Source organism: Eptesicus fuscus, chromosome 13 (assembly GCF_027574615.1).
Source record: "Eptesicus fuscus isolate TK198812 chromosome 13, DD_ASM_mEF_20220401, whole genome shotgun sequence".
Taxonomy (NCBI): Eukaryota; Metazoa; Chordata; class Mammalia; order Chiroptera; family Vespertilionidae; genus Eptesicus; species Eptesicus fuscus.
In genome coordinates this window covers 41,080,335-41,095,758 of record NC_072485.1, presented here as the reverse complement: position 1 = coordinate 41,095,758, position 15,424 = coordinate 41,080,335, and the positions used below count along the sequence as shown (strand labels likewise).

The 15,424-nt window shown below is 48.4% G+C and overlaps 1 pseudogene; it reads left to right on the top strand.

Moving 5' to 3' along the window:
* Positions 1–5,033: 5,033 nt before the first annotated feature.
* On the top strand, positions 5,034–5,579 carry LOC103293575 (ferritin heavy chain-like; annotated as a pseudogene).
* Positions 5,580–15,424: the final 9,845 nt, after the last annotated feature.

Genomic DNA, 15,424 nt, shown 5'->3' with positions numbered 1-15,424 from the left:
CACCTTAGAAAAAGACTGAGGGTCCAAGGTCTTGACCAGGTTCACAAGCAAGTGATGGCAAAGCTGGGGCAGAGGCCCAGGTCTCCTGGAGCCCGACTGGGTTCCAGGGCTGGGAAGAAACGCAGAGGGGCCCAGCATCTAAAATAGCCCATGGAGGTCAAGCCCCGCCATGAGTGCCTTTCTGCCTGGAGGATGCAGAGAGGGGACCCCTCCCTCATGCCAACCCAACACTTACTCCGTGAGCCCCGTGCTGTGTCCAGCAGTGAAGGATTCAGGAGCAGATGGCACCTGGGATAGAGGAAGGATTTGGGCCTCTGAGGACAAAGGAATGGAGTCCTTGCTGTCACCAACTCTGGTCCTTGGTTTCCTCCCTGATGAAGTGGATGTGGTGATACAGACGAGTTGGGAGGGATAGAGGAGATGAATGGAGGGTGAAAAGAGCGCTGGGAACTCTGGAGTGAGCTGTGCCCACGGGCTGCCAGCTGGCTGAGAACCTACGCTCCCTCCTGTGGGGAACCTGGCTCCCTCCCACGGGGACCTGGCTCCCACGGTCCTCACCCTCACTGTTTCTATCCTCGCTCTGTCCCCCATCCAGTGATGTTGCAGGGGAACAGGTCCTAAGGCTGGCCTGGGCAAGAGGAAAGGAAAATGCAAGCAGGGGTCACAGAGGGAAGCTGCGGTTCTCTCCCAGCCTTCGCTCCTTCTGTTGCCTCTGTTCCTGCCTGTTGCCATGCCCTTCTCGCTGTTGTCCCCCACCTGCCTAGCTCCCCGTTCCTTCCTCTCAACTCCTCTGAATCCCCTAGCCCTGGAGCCTGTGCCCTGGCCCTTGTGACTCCCTGGGCTCGTGTCTGCAAGGGGGAGTGTGGGTACGCGCATGTACGCACGGGGCTTTGCAGCATATGGCCGGCACTCAACAAATATTTAACAGCCCACTTCAAATCCTTTTTGAAACAAGGATATGTGTCCGTGAATAAATAGATAATATTGACTGGCTCTCAAAGCACACACATGCACCCTGAGAAAAACGTTGTGTATCCATGCCCCCTGGGTCCAAGTTGATTCCTACCATGGACTCTCCAGATGACTAAGGTGGAGGAATCTAAGGATAAGGAAGGAGGGAGGCATTCCAGGTGGAAGGAATGCCTTTGGCCAAGGGTGGGAGCTGGAGGATGCTCAGCACTCGGTGGCCCGGCATTGTGAGATGAGATAGTGAGGCTGGCAGGGTCCAGATCAAGAAGCACCCTGAATGCCAGGCCAAGGAACTGACTCCATCCTGAGGGCAACGGGGAGCCACGGATGAGTTTTGAGCAGGAGGGTGATGAGGCTGGATTTGCTGCCAGTAGGATCCCTCTCTGGCTGCTGCATGGAGCACGGACTGAAGGCAGACAGAGTGGTGTCAAGGAGCCCTCTGCTTTCAAGGTTCAAGTGGGGAGAAGACGAAGTCTGAGGCTGCTGAAGGTGAGACGTGGACAGTGCTCAGGATGTCACAGAGGGATGGCAAGGACTGAGGGAGAGAGGGGATGAGAGCAGGGAGGGACTGTGACCTCAGGGTCCTGGCCCAGGTGACCGGCTGGCTGGAGGCGCCTTTGCTGAGATTGAGAGAGGAGCAGGCCTGGCGGAAGATGCAGAGTGCAGCTTTGGGCATACCAGGAAGTGTATGACTAGAGGCGGGTCAGAGGGCTGGGGCCAGGCAAGTCTGGACAGATCCTCTCTGAGTAAGGTTCCCTGGATGACTTTGAAGTGTCCCAGGTACCCCCAGAGCAGTCCTTGGGCCCCAACCAAGACGGGACCTGGACTTGGGCCCCAGAGAAGGACAGGCAATAGGGACAGCAAAGGGTGTGACCAGGATGAAGGGGAGGGTCTGGGGCCTCAGGAGAAGGGACCCCCCCCGGGGCACCAGGAGTGGCTGGTGCGTAGGTCTGGGGTGGAGTAGGAACAAGCCAATGGCGGGCTGGGCTGGTAGGCCTTAGAGGTCCGTCAGCCCGAGGCCGTCATTGCACAGACCGGCAGAAGGAGGCTCAGCAGGGGTGGGGACGGGCCAGGTAACATGGCGAAGCAGACAGGCCATCAGCTCCTGGCTTAGGGCTATCCCGTGGGCCACACTGGCTGGGAGTGAACTGTAATAGGGGAAATTTCCTTCAACACATGCTTATTCCGCACCTACTCAGTGCCAGGCTCAGTTCTAGGATCTAGAGTCGGTGAACAGGATTTGTTTTAACTGGAGACTGGCCATAAACAAACTAATACATAATAGAATGTCAAGGAGGGAGAAGTGAAATGAAGAAGCACAGAACAGGGTAGGGGTGGGCAGTTTCAACTGGTTATTCCACAGAGAAAACCCTGCGTGTGGTCTGAGTGATTTTGGCCAAGCCCCTGCCCCGACTCCCTGCCTCTGCTTCTTTAGCATCAGGATTGCCTCTTCTGAGTTCCCAGAGTGCTGTCAGACTCATTGTCTGACATTGACATGGAGCCATTCAACCAACTGAGCACCCTCTATGGAGCAGGTGCTGGACACACAACAGAGATCAGGACAGACACAGCCCCTGCTCCATGGAACTCACAGGCTCGTGGGGAGACTGATGTACAAACAATCACAGAATGGGGAGATAACTGCCCTTTCACAAGGACTGAGGCACCCATGTGACCGGAGGCATCACACAGGTAGGGCCCATGTTCTTGTTTTATTCAAGTCCTACCACACAGCAGACATCAATCAATATCAGTGGAAGAAATGAAATTGCTGAGGGAGAGCCGAGGAGGGAGGGCCTCCCAGCAGACCCTCCCCATCGGAGTTGGAAGAAGGACCTCCCAGACGGAGGGAAGAGCACAGGTGGAGGAGGCCTGGCATGTGCAGGGAACAACCAGGAGAGGAGTGTGGCCGGCACGGAGGAGGACAGTGCAGACCAGACTGAGAGGCCACCATGCAAAGAGCCAGAACTGGGCAGCTCTGTCAGGTGCGGTGCACCCAGGGCCTGGGGAGGCTTCATGTCACGGTGTGCTGCTACTCAGAGTGGCCTGGCCTGCGAGAATCTACACTTCTGGAGGGCAGGGACTTGGCCTTACTCTTCTCTCATGCCCCTAAGACGAGGCTGAGAACCCAACACAGGAGATGGATTGACAGAGAGCTGCGAGATGGGTGAGCTCCTAGAGGCTGACTGAGAGAACCAGGTACACCACACTCTTCTCTCCTCTTGGGCATCGGCTGTTGCTGGGGCAATTTTAGATGATCATAGTCACTCAACAATATTAGGAAAGATGAGTGACTTTCTGCCCTATGGAGGCCCCTGTGGCATTTAGCATGTTTGCCCAGACCCTTCACAGCCATGGTCTGGGGTGGTGCAGGGACAGTGGCAGGCGATGTCTACCTACCCATCACTGAACCCCCACTGAATGGGCCAGGCCCCCTATAGACATAATCTCCAGTGCCAGATTTAAAAAGAAGAAACTGAGGCTTAGGGAGTTTAGGTGATTTGCCCAGGGAGTTTAGGTACTAGATGTTTAGGCTAAGTCAGGATTTTAACCCAGCTTTGCCCCATGCTGATGCTCCAGCTCAATTACACTTAGCTAGCTGCCCTTATTTTTTAAAGTAATCCTTGAGATGTTGCTTATTTTTGGCACTGAGAAAGTCATTCCAGTTTTATGCCATTTAAAAAAATTTTTTTATTGATTTCAGAGAGAAAGGGAGACGGGGGCGGAGGGGAGGGGGAGAGAGAGAAACATTAATGATGAGAGAGAATCATCCATCAGCTGTCTCCTGCATGCCCTCTATTGGGGATCTCAACCCAGGCATGTGCCCTGACTGGGAATCAAACCATGACCTCCTGGTTCAGAGGTCGACACTCAACCATTGAGCCATATCGGCCAGGGTGTTTTACGCCATTTTGATCTTTGCTACTTACATTGCAGAGGCCATCAAAGCTGTTATTTATCCGTGTACCTCTGCAGTGGCCTTTGCCCAGAAGCAGTACACGCAAGAAGAAAGGAAGGAAGCAGGAAGGCAAGGATGAGGCTGGCTCCTCCTGGGGTTTACTGGCACTTTCTCTGGGTGCCCCACCCTTCCTCCAGCCCACAGCCCTGCCCTGCCCTGAGTCATGCAAGCCCAGCACTCTTGGGACAGCTAGGCCCTGTTCACGCAGCAGTGTTCCTGCTCTGCAACCAGGCTCACACCATCCTCCTACACGTCACCCAGGAAGTACTTCACTCCCTCAAGGTATCCAACGGCCCCTGCTAGGCAAGCTTCTTCCTGGGTGTGCTGTGTGCCATGTCTCCCCTGCTAGACCGTGAAAGCCTTGAGGACAGTGTGAACCCCAAGAAGGAATATATCTACCAAGAAAGACTCCCCATGGTAAACTGGGCCCAAATTCATAACCAGAGTCTAGCAAACAATATTGATGGAAGCTCCTCACACACTCCGCATCTCAGGGAAAAGCTGCAGACTGAGCTTTCAACCTCCAGCACTGGGCTTCTGCTGAATCAACCTTGTTAAGGGCGTTCCTGGTATAATACTGACCAATGGACTTACAGACCTGACTGGTCCAATGGGAACTGGGCAACTATATTCTCATTTGCATCTATACCGACCAATCAGAACTGCTTCACAACAGCCAATCAGAATGCACAGCTCTGACCAGTCAGGACTGTACTATTTGGACCAATCAGCTGTGCAAATTTAGATTTCTCATTTGCATAACAATGGACCAAACTGGGAACTTTCTCCATAAAAGACAAACTTTTAGCATCCAACAGAGGCTGCATTTCCCTGTTTGCAAACTACTCACCTGAATAAAATTTCTCCTCTTTCACACCTCACATTGAGAATTTCTACTGACAACAGGGACCTTGCATTCTCCCGTTTGCATGCTCAATAAGCATCTATTGACAGTCTTTGCAAAGAGTTCCCACAGTTTCCTGCTTCAACAGTGCTTGGATGGAACCCATACTAGACCCCAACTCCAGCCTGCTGCTCAGAGTCAGCCCTCCACCACCTCCTCACAGTGCCCTTGGACCACCCCAAGGCCCCCACTGATACCACCATGATAACCTAGTCTCCCTCACAGGTGCACCAGAACTACCACTAGAACTCAGAGGCCGCCATTAACTGCCAGGTCAACCTGGTGCTCTATGCCTCCTATGTCTACCTGTTCATGTCTTACTACTTCAACCGAGATGGTGTGGCTTTGAATAACTTTGTCAAATATTTTCTTCACCAATCTCATAAGGAGAGGGAACATGCTGAGAAACTGATGAAGCTGCAGAACCGATGAGGTGGCCAAATAATCCTTCAGGATATGAAGAAACCTGACGGTGACGACTGGGAGAAAGGGCTGAATGCAATGGAGTGTGGGTTACACTTGGGAAAAGTGTGAACCAGTCACTACCAGAATCGTACAAACCAGCCACTGACAAAGACAACCCTCATTTGTGTGACTTAATTGAGACTCATTACCTGAATGAGATGAAATCTATCAAAGACGTGGGTGACCATGTAACCAACTTGTGCCAGACGGAGGCCCCCGAAATTTGACCTGGTGGAGTATGTCTTTGCCAAGCACACCCTGAGAGACAGTGATGAGAGCTAAACCTTATGCTGGCTTCCCATACCCACTGGGGTAACTTCCCTGGTCACCAAGGCAGTGAAATCAAGTTGGGGTTGCCTTTACCTTTTCTACAAGTTGTATCAAATAATCTACTTTCGTTCTTTCATTTATATCATTCCTTCAAATAAAGTAATTTGGTAACACCCTCTACCCACCCCCCCCAAAAAAAAAAAATAAGCACTTACTGTGTGCCAAGCACACTGCTGGGCACCAGGGTCCAATTGGGGCTTATGTACTCTGAGACTTCTGACTGTTTTGCCATCCTGATGTCCCTGGGTGTACCTCCCAGGCCTCCTCATGGCCCAGCAACTAGAGGGGTAATGTCTGGCACATCACAGACACTCCAGAAACTCAGGCCACATCAATCCATGGCTTGGACCTCCTGGGCCTCCCTGGGCTCTCTAGGTGTGTGCGTGGTGCAGGGCTAGTCCTCACAGGGCAGTTTTGTGACGTAAAACTGGTAAATGGAAGGTACTATTGGGTGCAGACCATGCATGAGACCTTGAGAGCCACTCTGCAATAGTCTCCTCACCGATAACCCGCAGAGTGAAGCTTGGCCATGAATAAACTCCATTCCTTCTCTTCCACTGACTCCATGATCCAGCCCGCCCTCCCCTCTATTCTGGTTTCTGTATCACAATGGACTTGTGGCCTTAGTGGCAGGTGCCACTTCCCTGGAGCCTGTGGACTTCTCATCAGTTTCATCCTAGGACCTTGACAGAAGCCTGAGACCTTGTACCATATACTGTGCTAAGTACATTACATGAATAACCTCATCTCATCCTCCAAAAATCCTATAAAATAGACATTGTTATTATCCTTATTTTATAGTTGTGGAAACTGAGGGTCATCGTGTTTTCGTAAATTAGTAAGTGATGGAATCACGATTTGAATCTAGGGTTGTCTGTTCTAAACCATCCCTCTCAGTTCCCTCTTAATTTCTACACTTCCCTGCCCTGCAGTTGTATTTGAGAAAGGCCCCAGTCAACGGCATGATGTCCTCCTGCACCAAATGGAGGAATGTTTGCTCACTAGAGAAGGAAATGGCCCCTGGTTAGTGGGTGGGGGCATCTGTGGATTTTACATTGGATTAAGCTGTTCTGCTGTTGACTTAGAACATAAGCATCAGGCCCGGAGACTCCACCCTGTGGGAAGACAGTGAGGTGTCCCGTCTAAAGTTCTTCCTGGTGTAAGTCCCCTGGGGAAGGTGTGTGGTTCAGGGCCTGCAAAGCAGAGCTGCTGTGGGGGCCCAGGCTATGGAGGAGATGCCCTGATTCCCTTAGTCTGGATTTCTAAAGGTATTGGTGTCTACAAGGGTGTTCCCAAATCCGGAAGAGGCACATCACAGACACTCCAGAAGCTCAGGTCAGGAACTTGGAAAGCTAGTCCCTGGGATCAATTAGTCCCCCAGAAAACAGGTGTCATCTGATATACCAGTAGGTCACACTCCACTCTGTTCATTTTCCTGTGTCATCTCTGTCTGAACAGCCTTGTTACAGACCCTATAAGGAAGGACTTTAACAGATTGCATTTTTAAGATAATATTTTAAAAGAAACTTTAAAAATAAATAAACTTTTTAAAAAAATAGTTTTATATTTGCAGAAAAGTTGCAAAGATAAGTATAGAGGATTCTTGTACACCCTTACTTTGTTCCTCTATTGTAACATCTTATATTTGTCACAACTGATGAACCAATATTGATACGTTATTATTACCTAACTCAAGTCCATACTTCATTTGGGTTTCTTTAGCTTTTACTTAATGCCCTTTTTCTGTCCCATCGCATGAATCATCATGCCTCCTACCTTCTTTCTAGTCTGGGACAGTTGCTCAAACCCTCCTTGTTTTCGATGACCTTGGCAGTTTTGAAGAATATTGGTCTTAGTTTGATGAAATTGTTTCAATATTCCTTCCAATTTATTAAGTAGAAGAAAATTGTAATACAATATTAAAAGTATGTGACTTGTGTACATGTTTAATTTAATAGTATTTTAATTTTATATTTAAAGTATCTGTTGACTACCCCAAAATATGATTTAAAAGTGCAAAAATGAATCTTTTTGCAAAATCTTAGTGTCCTTTTCTTTATAAGAAATATAATCATGCAAAAAAAGTATTGCCAATTTTTGTTGTTGTTGTTGTTGTTGCATTTTTAGCTTTACGCATCTGTGGCCAAAGGGTTCTTTCTGCTAAAGATTTTGGGGGTAAGACTTCTGTGGATTATTCTCAATCATCGGGAGTTTACTATCTGGATGAAAGTGGGAGAGATCAAAATTTTAGATGGGCAATGGGGGTTGGCAACAAGGGTTAAACTTAACTATAATATTATAATCTTCAGTGAAACTAATAAAAGAAAATATCATACCTCTAGTAAAAAAAAAAAAAGAATATTGGTCAGTTTGTAGACTATCTCTTAGTTTGTTTGTGTGTTTTTTTTCTCATGTTTTCCACATGATTAGATGGGATTTATGAGTTCTTGGGAGTAAGATCACACAGGTATAGTGACATTCTCGTCACCTCAGATCTAAAGTACATAAGATCAACATGACTTACGGTTAATGCTAACCTTGATCACATGGCTCAGGTTATGTTTGTCAGGTTTCTCCAGTGCTAAGTTACTAAGGGGATGCATTGTGTGTCGTACCAACCCAAGTCACTAAGATGGGAGGGGCAGCAGCTCTGCAAGTCTGCCTGGTGGTCAGAATAGTAACCAGTGAGAGGCACGCACAATGTGCAAGGTGAATCTCAGAGGGTAGCCCCTCTCAGCTTCAAAGATTTGGGGCTCTGCCCCGCTTTAGCAGGTAGTAGGTCTCATTCATCTCAGTGTCCCCGAAACTCGCACTAGGCTATCTGCTGAATGCATTGCATTTTTTCTTTTGCGGATGCAATTTATTTTACTGAGGTGAAATGCACTGAACATAAAATTAACCATCTTAAAATGCACAATTCAGTGGCATTTATACATTCACAGTGTTGTTCAACCACTCCTTCTATCTAGTTTCAAAATATTATCATCATTCCAAAAGAAAACCCCATATCTGTTAAGCAGTTATTCACTATTCCCCTCTCCCCTTGGGCCCTGTACCTATTCTAGATATTTCATATAAATGAAATCATATGTGACCTTTTATGTCTGACTCCTTTTACATAGAATAAGGTTTTCAAGGTTCATCTGTGTTATAGCGTGTGTCAGAACTTCGTTCCTTTGTAAAAAATATACATTTTTATTGATTTCAGAGAGAAAGGGAGGGAGAGAGATAGAAACATCAATGATGAGAGAGAATCATCGATTGGCTACCTCCTGCACGTCCCCTACTGGGGATCGAGCCCACAACCCTGATTAGGAATCGAACCATGACCTCCTGGTTCATGGGTCAACGCTCAACCACTGAGCCACGCCACCAGGCAGAACTTCATTACTTTTTATGGCTCAGTAATATTCCATTATCCACACTTTGTTTATTTTTTTAAGATTTTTAAATTGATATTTAGAGAGAGAGAAGAGAGAGAGAGAGAGAGAGAGAGAGAGAGAGAGAGATTAATCAGCTGCCTCCTGCACGCCCCCCAATGGGGACCAAGCCCGAACCCCGGACATGTGCCTTGACTGGGAATCAAACTGGCAACCTTTCAGTGCACAAGACAATGCCCAATCAACTGAGCCACACCCACCAGGGCCTACCACACTTTGTTTAACCATTCATCCATTGATGGACATTTGGGTAGTTTCCACTTTGAGCTATTGTGAATAGTGTTGCTACAAATAACCATACATATAATGTATTTGTTTTAGTACCTGTTTTCAATTCTTTTGTGTGTATACCTGTGCATGACTGGATGTTTTAAGAAGGTGATTTCCTCAGAAGTTTTTGGGAAGCTGATCAAACTTATGCAGGGGTTCTGGATAAGGGGATTTTTGTGTTGGGCCCAGTTCAGGTTACCATCTTACCAATAGGTTTGTATAAAGACATGACACACATGTATCAAATTCACCCATGATAAGAAGCCAAGAGGGAGAGTTAAAAATCATAATGCAAATACATAAAGAGAGCAAAGTATCAAGTCTTACATTAGATTTCTTCAAATGATTGTTCAAGCACAGCATGTGGGAGAACTGGTTTACCAACAATTATGCAAAAAGAAGGTCAGAGTTTGAGCTGACCACAATCTCTACATGGGCCAAGGCAATGAGCGGCTACCAAATAAGCAAATGCAAATGTTGGCTGCATTAATAGAGGCATAGCATCCAGCACAGAGAAGGGTGATTGCTCTGCTCTGTTCCACACTCTGCCAGACCCACCTGGAGCTCTGAGGACGCTCTGGCATGCTGGGTATACTCTGGATCAAGAGAAAGTGGCCACACTACAGAGCCCTGGACACCAGGTCATGTGACAAGTGGGCAGAGGACTCCAGTGTGGGTGGGATGGCTCAAGCAGAGCCTGTGTTACTCAGGGTTGGCAGGACTGGCCCCTGGGGAAGAAGGCTTTTTTCAAGGTGGGATCTCCTTCCTTGTAGCTTTGGGTGTATGGTATGAACAGGGGAAAGTTTCAGAAGGGCATTGAGTGAGCCCAGGTGACTCTGGGGGTCAGGTACGTGCCCTCGGATTTTTCAATATTGAGAAACATAGTCTGAGGGGCAGAGAAGGACAAAGAGAATGAACCTTGTGGCGTTGCTTTTGTCTCCTCCTTCACCTCTTCAGTTATTCCTTTTCTCCTCCTCCTTCTCCTCCTCCTCCCTCGTCCCTTCCTCCAGATTGGCACCCAGCACCATTCCATCCTGGGAAGAGGCAGCCAAATCCCAACACAAGTTAAGGGTTTTCATTAGAATAATGAAATCAATAGGGTAGGATTTAACTGGATAGGTTTTAAAAATCCAGGAAAATGCTTATGCTGTTATGGTAAATGTAAATGAAGAAAAAAAAAAGTTGAGTATGCAATTATATATCTATTAGTGGCCCTGTGCACGAAATTTGTGCAGTGTGTGTGTGTGTGTGTGTGTGTGTGTGTGTGTGTGTGTCCTTCAGCCTGGCCTGCACCCTCTCCAATCTGGGACATCCCTCTCACAATCCGGGACTGTTGGCTCCTAACCTCTCACCTGCCTGCCTGCCTGATCGCCCCTAACCACTCTGCCAGCCGGCCTGCTCACCCCCAACTGCCCTGCCCCGCCAGCCTGCTCTCCTCCAACTGCGCCCCCTGCCAGCCTGCTCACCCCCACTTGCCCCCCCTGCCTGCCTGCTTGCCCCCAACTGCCCCCCCGCCGCCGGCCTGATGACCCCCAACTGCCCTCCCCTCCTGACCTGATCGCCCCTACACGCCTCTGCCTCGGCCCCACCACCACGGATTTGTCCAGAAGGACATCTGGAAGGTCTCCTGGAAGGTCTCCCAGTCTAATTAGCATATTACCCTTTTATTAGTATAGATTATTAGTATAGCTATAAAGTAAAATACGTAGAAAACTCTAGGATAAAATACACCAAAATCTTAATAGCAGTTATCTGTGTGGATCTGGACTATGAGAATTTTTTATTTTGTGTTTTCTATTTTTCTGTATTTTTCAAAATGTCTGTAATGTAGAGGCATTATTTCTACAGATGGGGGGTGCGGAGGGAAGCTTTGTTGTGAATGAATTTAACTGGAGTAGTTGTGGGGTGCAGTTTTCACATGTCCACTTCCTTCCCAGCTTTGTGTGGCAACAACCCCCTGCCCCTGCCATCTTGTCCCCACCCTCAATGGTTCTTCTGGTCCCCTGGACCTCCCCACACAGGGCCCTGTTCCCCGCAGGCACTTGGGAAACTTTAGCAAACACATGACGTTTGCTTGAAGAGCTATACAAATAAGTGACTCTAGAGTAGGAAGGAGAGCCCTAGCTCACTCCCAGGTAGAGAAGACCTGAGGGGTGAGGAGACCACAAGTTGGGTGCAGCCAGTGGTGCTGGGCCACGGCCAGGGTGAGCGGGCCTCTCCTCTCCCCGTGTCGCTGCAGTTGGCTAGCCGCCTGGATGCACCTGCGCTGGCAGGAAGCACGGGCTGCCAGTGTGGGGGTTCTGAGGAGCCAGGGGCGGTGTGTGCAGCTCACGTGGTCTCCAGACATCACCATGTGAGAGCCTAGACTCACTGAGCACCTCCCTAGTGCTGCCCACGGCTGACCCTCGACACACATTCCTTTAATCCACACACCAAACCCACCAGGTTGGCGTCATTACCCATTTTTAAAAAATATGTTTTTATTGATTTTAGAGAGAGAGGAAGGGAAAGGGATAGAGGCATAGAAACATCGGTGAACATGAGTAGGCTGCCTCCTACAGGGGATGGAGCCTGCAACCAGGCACGTGCCCAGTCAGGAATCCAGCCAGTGACCTCTTGGTGCACGTGTTGATGCTCAACTACAAGAAAGCTGAAGCTCAGAAAGATTAAGCACCGGTCGCCTAGCTGGTACGCAGCAGAGGTGCTCTTAACCACTATTGCATACCACCTCAAAGGAGTCTACACACTTCAGTGTTCTTCTTGGTAAAAATGGCCTATGTTCTGTCCTATGTTCTGAATTTAATGTGGTCCCACTGATGGTTTGGTTATTGCGTGTGATGACACTTTAACTGTGGCCTTGAAGAAAGAACCTCTTGCTCACTTCCTCCTCTCTCAAGGATGGCAGAATGCTGGAGGTGACAGCTGCAGAGACCCCCCTCCCTTCCACCCCCAAACCATGGCTCTAGTGAGTCCTTCTGGGCCCTGGAGGCAGGTGGCGTCTCTGTGGCCTTGAAGATAGAGAAGGTGCCCCCTCCCACCGCCCCGCCAGAAAGTCACATAGGCAGGTCTCAGGTCCCAGGTTGGGTGAGTTCCTGTTGCCAAGGGCATTGTGATTAGAGCCTGGACAGGACAATTGGAACTCCACAGAAGGACAGTTAAAGGACACGCCCACGGAGGGCCTTTCTACCCGCCGATTCTAAGACTCTACAATTCCAAGACTCAGATATTGACGGGGGTAGTGGTGGGGCAAAGGGGGCTGGTGCCTTCTCCCACTGGTCTGATGCTTTCAGAGCCTCAGCTCATGAACTCAGGGTTGTAACCATAGGCGTCCTTACCACATGCCAAGAACGGGACTCGTGTTTGTGTGGCTCTTGGTGGACCCTCTCTTCAGGGTGGGAGAAACCAGCCCCTGCGGGCCAAGGCGCAGCTCTCTCTGAACTAACTCTAGAAACATTTACTGTTCTGTGCTGGGGAGAAGGGTTGCCTGGGCTGGGTGCTGGGGATGCAGAAGGGGATCACCCAGTCTGAGGCAGACAGACCCAGAGCCAGGGGCTTGATGCTAAGGCAGAGGGACACAGAAGGCATGCAGGAGCCAGGGGAAGGACCCCTAAGTTTGCAGAGCTGGTTCTTTCCTCCCTCCAGTTCCAGGAAGGCCTCCAATAACCTGTGGGGCCCACACGGGGGGGCCTCAGAAGAGCCAACGGTATGCTGAGTCTGCCTGCTGCTCAGGCCTCAGATACACCGAGTCATGGCAGCCCAACTCTAGTTGCTGGGCATTGGGAGAGAGCCACGGCTGTCTCATGTGGCCCGTTGGGTAACTGAGAAGAAGCTAACGGTTTGTGGGTATTGAGTAACTGCTGGGCTTCCTGAAACTTCAAGTTTCTATTTGGACCACTCCCCATCTTCCTCTTTCAGAATCAGGTGGGGGCTTCCCATTTATTTATGCATTCACTAGTCACTTGCTTACCGCCTCCCCTGCTCCTGCCTGTCCAGCCTGGAGGATTCAGAGTGACATCCATGGGGTCCTGCCCTCCTGGGTTTCCTGGCTCAGATAACGCTACCACCATCTACTCCTGCAACCACGGCAGAAATCTTGGCATCAGAATCCTCCCTCGCACACCCTCACATTCTCCCTTCTGTTTTTCTGTACTTCCCCTGTCACATCACTTACCATCTTTTATCATAAAACTCCAATTGTCCATCTTCCCCTTCTAAACTCAACGAAGGCAGGGGCTGTGTTATGTCTTGTTTCCTCCTGTATTCCTGGCACCTGGCATAGTGTCTGCCACTTAGTAGATGTTCATTAAACACTGTATGAATTAGTAAGTCCCTTTAATTTCATTTCCTTAATATTTCCTGGAGCCAAACCCTCCTCCCCTTCCCCAGCCACAGCCTTTGCTCAGATTTCATCCTTCATCCTGACCAAGCTGCCTGCCTCATCTCCCCTATTCAATTTATTTTCCACGCTACGGCCAGAGTGCTAATTCCAAAGTCCCCGTCCGCCCTAGTCACAACCCTTCCAGACTTCCATCACTCACAGGAACAAGGCTACATTTCGGGGATCAAGAAGGAAATGATAGCAGATATGACTAAACAGCCCACTGTAAAAATGATCAGGGAAATATGCAACAATACAAAAACTTGCGATGATACTGTATAAACTAAAGATAAGAGAAGGTCACAAGGCAAAGTGCCAGGAGGAATGGCACTAACTAGATGGTACAAGGGAAGAGATTGAGAAACACATTCTGGGATGACACACCACCTGCTCCTCCCTCTGGAACAGAACAGTATGCGTCATACTGTCATTAACTGACCATGTGCTCACCCGCCTTTACTGCAAGGCCCTTAAGGAAAAAGACGATATTTCATTTATCTTGGTGTCTCTGGCACCTAGCACAGGACTTGGCATATATAGGCACTCAGTAACTATGTGTTGAATGAATGGATCAGAGGATTTAATGAATGAAGAACCAATGGTTCCAAAATAGATAAAACAGAGTAATCCCCTCTGCCTAGTCATCTCTCAGGGACCCCGGGCAGTACTCTCTAGGAGGACCTTTGGCCATTCCCCAAGAACACCAGATTGTCTTCCCAGGCCCTAGATAAAATGTTGGTTCCATCAGGTGTTAGCTGTGTGAGCTTGGCATCTCTCTACCTCACCTTTGGCATCTGGAAATAGTAATAGTACCAATCTTAAAGAGTTGTTATGAGAACTAAATTTACATGTGTGTGAAAATTTAGTGCAGATATAGTTAATATATATATATATGCACAATTCACAAATACATATATAAGAATAAATTTACACATATACTATACCATATATACTATGTAGCATAGTTTAGATATAGTACATAGAGAGACAGACAGACATATAGAACTGTTTAAGTGTCAGCTGTTACTGAGGACAATGGAGATAATTCCCTAATCCATCCCATCCACTTTTCTTTTTCTGTGTCTACACCATCTGTCTAGTGGTGGGATTGAGAGTTCCACCATTATTAAGCAATGCATCATAAAGCTGAGAGGTGAGGAGGTGGTGCCTGGTTTGGCTTTATTTCTGCGTGGTTGAGAGAGTGAACAAAACCATCAACAGGGTACCTGTGAAAAGATCCTACACACAAGGAGGAAGAAAATGGTTCTGGAGATTCAAATGAAGAGCTTATCTCTGAAATGATCTTTTTAAAGAAACAGAATAAAACTCAAAATCATCAATTTATATATATAATTGATTTTTCACAGAGAGGAAGGGAGAGGGATAGAGAGTTAGAAACATCGATGAGAGAGAAACATCGATCAGCTGCCTCCTGCACACTCCCTACTGGGTATGTGCCTGCAACCAAGGTACATGCCCTTGACTGGAATCGAACCTGGGACCCTTGAGTCCGCAGGCCGACGCTCTATCCACTGAGCCAAACCGGTCAGGGCCAATTTGGTATTCTTAAAACAAGCATGCACCCCAGGAAGCTTTGGTGTAGTGGTTATTTGCAGGGTGCTTCCCAAGTGGACAAAATATGTGAATAGAAATGGAAATGCCAATAGCTCTCAAACATGGGAAAGGATGCTTCATCTCACTCGTAAGAG